Raw genomic sequence first — 6103 nt, 5'->3', positions numbered from 1 at the left:
TCCCAGCGTGGGCTTCCCGCTGCCCGCAGGCCCGGGCCGCACCCTGCGTGGAGCCGGCGCGCCCGATGGCCAGCGGGCCCTGCGCGGAGCCGGCCTTGTAAGGCAGAGGCGGCGCTCGGAGCCCCGCTCCCCCGCACGGTGCGCTCCGAGCGCTCCCGGGGCGGGGTCTGGGCGGAACCGGGCGCCGCGGCCAATGAGCGAGCAGGGCGAGGGGCGGTGCTGGGCCAAGGGCGGGTCCGGAGGCGGAGCGGGGGCAGGCCTGGGCGGGGCGGGCAGGCCGGGGGCGGTGGCGCGAGCGCAGCGCGCTGGGCACTCGGGTCGGCGGCGGGGCCAGGTCGCGACGGCGTCGCTGCTGCAGTCCTTGCATCTCCGAGGTAAGCGGCTCCCAGGTGGCCGCCGCCAGGGCTCGTGCGGGGTGCGGCTCAGGGTCACGGGTGCGGCGTGAACAGCTCCCCGCCAGGGCGCAGGGCCCTCACCCGCCCGGCTCTGCCTGCCACCTGCGCCCGCGGGCCTGGAGCTTCTTCCCGCAGCCAGCCGGGCCAGTGCGCCGTCCCTCTTTGAGCTCCGCCGTCCGGGGGCCTCGGGCTGCCAGGCGGTGCTGGAGCTCGGATCCGGGCTTCCCGCGGGCGGCGTGGAGGCTGCGCTGGGAAACGCGGGTCTGGTGGCGCGCGCCACCCACTCGGCCGGCTGCGCAGGGGCGAGTCTGGCAAGGAACGGGTTATAATTGGGCCCTAAAAGAGGCGCTTTGGGCTTCGAATACAGCCTCCTCTTTCCTAGCGTCCGTGTTTAGCGCGACAAAGGACGCCCCCTTCTGCCCCTTCCTCCACCGGAGCCGGCCGCAGCCGCGCGCGCCCCGGCCCTCTCCTCATCCGGCTCCATAAACACCATTTACTGACACTAGGCCAAGGTGCCCTGCCCGAGCCGCTGCGTCCCTATGTCTTCCAGAGAGACGTGGAAATTAGGGCTTCTGAACACAGCAAGGCTTTGAGACGATCACTGACCACAGCGAGGCCCGTTTGGTGTCCATAGCCGCAGAATGAACTTGACCCTTTGGCAATGACTCTGCTGCTGGTTGGGGGTCCAAGGCCAGATCTCTAATGGGTCCTCCTCCTGTGTCATTGACACCATTGTCATTATAGGTGAGAGTGGAGGTTCACAGTATGCCAATACAGAAACTCCCCCAGGGGTGTCATGCTATCTTATCACATGTTTGCATATAAAGAAGCCATCTAGACAGTGGCGCCGGCTGCCAAGTTTGCTTTTTCACACCCTCTGGGGAGCAGTGCCCTGGCTCCCAAGGACCCAGGGAACCTTTCATCAGTGTTTCAGTTGGGTGAATGAATCCTTAAAATGCAGTGATAAGAAATCCCTCAGAGGCCAGCTTTGCCGACACTGCTGTCTTAAACGCCCTCGTGTCCTCTCTGAGGGCCAGACACCTCTGCAGGGACTCTGTCTGTGCCGCCCACCTCTGATCGTTGATCACACATCCGTGTGCAAGGTCTCTGGGAGCCACAGAAAAATGGACGGGTTTCCACCTCTGCCTCCTGGGATTCCCCTCCGCAAGGATAGCAAACCCTGCAGAGGGTCCCCGCCCCTGAAAAAGAACCCAAACCAAGCCTGCCTGTTGCAGAATAGAACTGCGACATAGAGTGGTTCTCGGCTGTAAGCCTACAGAAGCAGGTCACCAGGCTTTTCTCCTGTGGAGCCGCTGGGTGGATTTGGACCTTCAAGCTTTCTTAGTAGCTGAAAGCAAACTGTTTGTGCCACCCAGGACCTTCCCGGCCCCTGGTGGGCGAACAGTAAATGCTGGCGGGAGCACCAAGTACACTGGGTGGAGAACTTGGGGCAGGCAGAAGTGCGTGTGTGCACGTGTGTGTGTGCGTGTGCCAGGCTGGGGGTTGGCGGTCAGGCAGACTGCCAGCCCCATCCTTACACTGGGCGCTGTGGCATCCGACAGTAGCCGTGATCCCGTCCCTGGTGCTAGACCCCCTTCCCACCACAGGAGCCACAGCGGATGGGTCTTGGGGCCGGGGACAGGCAGGAGGGGGTGAGCGTCCTGGAATTGTGCGGGTGTGTGTGTGTTTATGGGGGAAGGGCCACGGCTCTCCTTAGAGGTACGAAGAAACCTCCGGCTCAGAAAGGCGCCGTAACCTGAGGGCTGCGTGAAGCGGTTCTCCTGTCCACCATCACGCGGCGAAGGAGGCTGCAGGCTGGTGCTGTGGCTGGAGGCAGCTGTGCTGCCTGTGTTTTCATCTCAGCCCTGGTTTGACTGGCCTTCCTGAATCCTTTCAAGTGTCAGTAAATCACTTCTAACTGCGATAAAATGGGCTGTAAGTGCTCACTGTGGAAAATGTGCAAATCTCAGGGGAATTTTAAAGAGAAATTTTAAAGCACTCATTGCGCACTCAGGTGTGAGGGGCGCTTTGCGGTCCGATTGCCCTACCGTGCAGCCTCCTTGGGGCGGGAGGAGCCGCAGGCAGAGAGCCCTGAGAATTAGAAGCTTCCTCCTGAGGCGGCTGCAGCCCAGCCTATTTATAGCTGGTGATGTTGCTGTGAGGCCAGGCGCGTGCACAAGGGACCAGATCGGGGGATCTTGGGCGTGAGGTGAGGGGCAGGGCTGTGCTTTGGAGAAGCAGGATATGCCCCGTACTCAGCCCAGGCCAGCAGGCAGAGCCACCACTGATAGGACACTTGGGGCTAGGAACCTCCTGCTTCCATGGCTGCGGGGTTACCCGCAGCACCTGGCCATGTCCACCAAGGGTGCTGGCCTAGTGCCCAGGCCATTTGAGCCGCAAACGGCCCACCAGGCAGGCTCTGCATCAGGCAGGACCTCAGGAATCAAACTCAGGCTGCTTAAGCAGGTCTTCACTGGCTCCTGTGACTGGAAGGAAGGGTGCAGCCGCCGGTGTGGGATTCAGGGCCTCCGGGGCTCGGGAGCCAGCTCCAGCTCTTCTGTGCACTCTCTCCCCACTGCCTAGCCCCTCCTGGGGAGACTTGTGCCCTCCTTGTCGGGGGAAGATACCACAGCATCCCAGTCCACAGCACTCCAACCTGTGGAATCCTGACCCACAGAACCCCAACTCACAGCACCCCGACCCACAGCACCCCTGACCCACGGCACCCTGACCCATGACACCCTGACCCATGGCACCCTGACCCACGGCACCCCGACCCACTAAACCCTGACCCGCTGAAACCCTGACCCACTGAACCTTGGCCCACAGCATCCCAGCCACCCATGTCCCCGGCCCCCTGCATTCCCCATGCAGGACATCTGTGCTCAGTGGATGCCCGCACAGAGAAGGAGTCTCCTTTCTGAGCATCCATGTGCCAGTCCTGGGAATGGCCTTGACTGGCTTTGCTGGGGTCAGTGGTGCAGCTTCTGTGGGCGGCAGCCCCTCCCCCAATCACATGGCCTGGAGGAGGGACGGGTGCGTACAGGACAGCGGGGGACTGTTATCAAAACCAGGCAGACAAACAGCAGCTGTCCCCAAACCCCGGCTCCTGATGTGGGAATTGAGACCGTTGTTAGTCCCATGCTTACCCTTCAGCTGTGGACGTGCAAGGATAATAAGGCAACTGTCAATAGTAACTTCGTGCCCAAATGCCCAGGTGCAGGGCCTTCCCTGGGGAAGGAATATAAACGTCTTCTGCTGTAGGGAAACGTCTTCTCCATCCCAGGCACTGGGAGGCGAGCCCGCCCTGGGAGGAGTGCTTGCGTGACTTCCTTTCTCTGTAACAACACTTGTGAAGGAAGGGCTGGTTCTCACCTTTCTCCAAGCCCCTGAGCTGTGCCTGCCTGGCGTTCTGCTGCCCCGATGCCTGGCGGCTTGGAAGACTGAGAGTGCTTTGTGCTCTGGCGTTCGCCTTTTGGCACAATAAATGGGACGCCCTGCTATCCCCCGTGATCCTTTCTCCCTGGCTCCTGTGGGTACCATCCACCCCTCCTGAGGTCTCATCTGCCACTTCTGGTACCCACTCGTTCAACAGTTGTGTGTCCAGATGCCAGGTGAGTGAGCCAACACTCCTGCCCTTGGGAGCAGCCACCCAGCCTCTCCCGCAACCCCTTTTCAGACTCACAGCAGCCCACCTGACCCATCTCCACTGTACAGTGGACGACAGGGCAGTCAGGTTCTGCACTGCCTCTGTGGGTGGGGTTGAGGGGGGCAGCAGGCCTGGAGGTCCTACTCCAGAGTGAGTGCTAAACAAATGCCTCACCTGCTGTTCCATCTGGCACCCCGAGCTTCCCAGAGCCTGAGTGCTGCCCTGGTCACTCGTGCCCTGTCAGGCGCGTGAAGTTGGGACACACCCTTCTTATCAGTGGAGGCGTCCACAGTGCTCTTCCTGCCTGAGATGCCTGTTTGCTTAATGACCCTCAGCCCCACGCTGGCTCTCCTTGCTTGGGTTATCTAATGCTAGGCCACATGACGCCCCAAAGCCTTAAAACAAGACAGCATTTATTTTGCTCTCAAATCTGCCATTTGGGCTGGGCTAGGTGGAACACCTCATCTGCTCCACTTGGTGTTGATGGTACCTGCGGGCCAGGCTGTTGCGGCTCCTTCGCTTAGTCCTGTTTCCGGAAGACTGACATGGCTGGTGGGGTGGCGGGCTCCTCTGTCCCTTTGTGGATGGTCTCTGCAGCAATAGTTCCCCGCAGTTCAGGGTGCCCGCGTCTGTGTCCTGGGGGAACCCAGTGAGAGCCGTGCCACCTTCTATGGCCTGGTGTCGCTTCTGCATTCTGTGGTCAAGGCATTTATGGAAGTTCCTCCAGGCTCCAGGGGAGGGTAGAGTGTCTACATCTCCGGCAAGGAGAGCGAGTGGCCGGGCTGTGAGTCTGCATGGCCGTTGTTGGAGCATAGAGTCCGCCCTTTCCCTAGGAACCCCGCGGGCAGATCCAGAGGTCATCCTTTATCAGGGATGGTAGCTAACCACATGTTCACCCCTGACCTCGATTCTGTGGGTCCGCAGTCCTGTTCCCCATGCCCCGTCCCCATGGTTAGGCACTACCCAGCCCCTCCTGGACCCCGCGCTCGTCCCCTGGACCTTCTGTCCTTGCCGGCTGCTCTGATCTCCTGGCTTAGGGACGTCCTTTGGGGGGACGGCCCTGTCAGCCCCCTCTCACCCTCCCCCACTGCACACTGGTCTGGAGATGACTGCTGCTTCCCAGGCCTCTTTGCTTGGTCCTCCTGGTTCTTTACACTCGATGAGGCACCAGGTTCTGCAGACGTTGCGACTCAGTCTCTCTGTGCGAGGCCTTCTGCATCCTTGCTGCCGTTTTCTCTGAGAGCCATCATTGCTTTCTGCTGGAGTGGTCCTATTTCCTCCCGAAACTGCCCTACACAGGAAGAATGGGTTACTCTCCCTTGAGTATTTTCCAACCATGTCCCTACTCAGAAATGGGGGCACTGCGTCAAGGTCCAGAGAGCAAGGCCCAGACCCGAGCATGGCATTTTTAGCCCCTGGAAGCCAGCCCGGCCTCTGTTCCACACTGCCCTGCCCATTGTTGGCCCCGAGTTCTTAACAGCGTCTGCCCCAAGTGTGTGTCGCCTCCCCTCAGCTCACCTGGCTCTCCAGAGGCCACCCAAGTGCCCATCCCCTTTGTCCTCCAAGGGACACAGTGTGGGTGCCTCTGTTGGTGTCTGACCCCCTCCTCCTGGCCCTTGAACTTCCTCCCAGGGCTCTGGCTGGGAATCACTGAAAGGTCTCCATCCTTATTTAAGGAGTGGGCTGTGGGAAGAGCCTAGGCTGGAAAATCATGTCATGAGGTTCATCTGGACTCACCCCCACCACCTGGCTCTTCTACCCCAGCCTTTGCCAGATTGTTCTGTCCCCAGATGCTCCTATAGCCAGCACCTTCTTGTCCTACATGGGTGTGCCTGGTCACCCCCTGGAGTCATATCTGCAGTTTTATTTTGTGCACACCAGCTACTCCTGGTTGCTGTTTTCTTGTCTTCCAGTGGTGGTGGGGGCGGGGGGGGGGATGGGGAATGGTCTTTGCTTTTTGTTGTAGTTTTACCACTATCACACTTGGTCACGAACACTATGATGTCGTTTTGTTGGTATTTTTCTAAAGTTTATATATATATGAAATCAGTGCACTTAC

The 6103-nt window shown here is 60.1% G+C and overlaps 1 protein-coding gene across 2 annotated transcripts in view; it reads left to right on the top strand.

The window, feature by feature from the left end:
* Window positions 1-289: 289 nt before the first annotated feature.
* Window positions 290-6103, top strand: part of TPPP (tubulin polymerization promoting protein) — a 58644-nt gene continuing 52830 nt past the window's right edge. Inside the window, exon 1 of one of the 2 annotated variants that reach the window (XM_049859955.1) lies at window positions 290-374. The gene's annotated coding sequence lies outside the window, so the exon portion shown is untranslated. The remainder of the gene's footprint in view (window positions 375-6103) is intronic. The other variant, XM_049859948.1, reaches the window with a different exon arrangement.

This window comes from Elephas maximus, chromosome 2, assembly GCF_024166365.1.
Source record: "Elephas maximus indicus isolate mEleMax1 chromosome 2, mEleMax1 primary haplotype, whole genome shotgun sequence".
Lineage (NCBI taxonomy): Eukaryota > Metazoa > Chordata > Mammalia > Proboscidea > Elephantidae > Elephas > Elephas maximus.
The sequence above is the reverse complement of the archived record's forward strand: the minus strand, read 5'-3'. Positions and strand labels throughout refer to the sequence as shown.